At 37.2% G+C, this 1,062-nt stretch overlaps 1 non-coding gene across 1 annotated transcript; it reads left to right on the top strand.

The window, feature by feature from the left end:
* Positions 1 to 658: 658 nt before the first annotated feature.
* On the top strand, positions 659 to 822 carry LOC136144559 (U1 spliceosomal RNA). The gene has a single exon (XR_010658584.1). It is a non-coding gene; the product is annotated as a U1 spliceosomal RNA (small nuclear RNA).
* Positions 823 to 1,062: the final 240 nt, after the last annotated feature.

The raw sequence follows: 1,062 nt of genomic DNA, 5'->3' as shown, positions 1-1,062 counted from the left end.
GAACCAACTGCATCCCTGCAGTTTGTCTCAGGAAGATAAAAAAATGTTCCCAATTTGGTGTTCCCCAAGTGTGCATTAGTCAGGCAGAGTTAATGGAGCTATCTATCACTTGCAGCTCTTCTCTGTGAGCGGGGAGTAGTGGTTGACCCAGCTGACTCAGCTCAGCTAGTTTGTTATTCATATGCTCGCTGCAATGCCATTAGGGTGGGCTCATCACAGAGATCTAATGCTCAGTTGGGCAAAGGTATCTGAACTACCATGTCAACTCTAAAGGTGAATCTTGCAGAGTGTTTCTTAATTCAAATGATGTAGTTGGAAAAAAATCATGAATTCCTATTGTGGATAGAAATGAAAACCTTTGAGCTAATATTTTTAGCAGCAAATTCCAAAATGGATTTATTATAAATGTGGGGAAATGGGTAAATAACAAGTAGTTCCAAGCAATCTGTGATAAAAATCACCATTCTAACAAGCAAAATAGACAACTAAAGCATAATCAGTAATTATTGAAAATACCTTGGATCAAATCACAAAGATAAAATGATGATAAAAAGAAACAATTACTTCAAAATCATAGACTCAAGATGATTACCATTTCCTAATATATTTGTACCTCTGATGGCTTGCTAATTACCAAAACATTCATATCAAAAATATCATACTTACCTGGCAGGGGAGATACCATGATCACGAAGGTGGTTTTCCCAGGGCGAGGCTTATCCATTGCACTCCGGATGTGCTGACCCCTGCGATTTCCCCAAATGTGGGAAACTCGACTGCATAATTTGTGGTAGTGGGGGACTGCGTTCGCGCTTTCCCCTGGAAAAAAAAAAAAAAAAAAAAAATATCATTGACTGTGGAGGCTAAATGTCAAGTCTGCCTTATGTAACTTTTTCCATAATTCCCCAAATTTGAGTTCAATAAATGTGGAGAAAAGTTGAGAAAATGATTAAACAAGTAAAATTTTGTGTACTGCTATATTTACATCCTCCTTGCCCACCACAACCCCACATAAATTATCCTTTTTTTTTAATCTTTGAAGTATTTAATTCTTGGGTTTAG

Source organism: Muntiacus reevesi, chromosome 11 (genome assembly GCF_963930625.1).
Source record: "Muntiacus reevesi chromosome 11, mMunRee1.1, whole genome shotgun sequence".
In the NCBI taxonomy this organism is placed as follows: Eukaryota; Metazoa; Chordata; class Mammalia; order Artiodactyla; family Cervidae; genus Muntiacus; species Muntiacus reevesi.
This window is presented reverse-complemented; position numbering and strand designations above follow the sequence as displayed.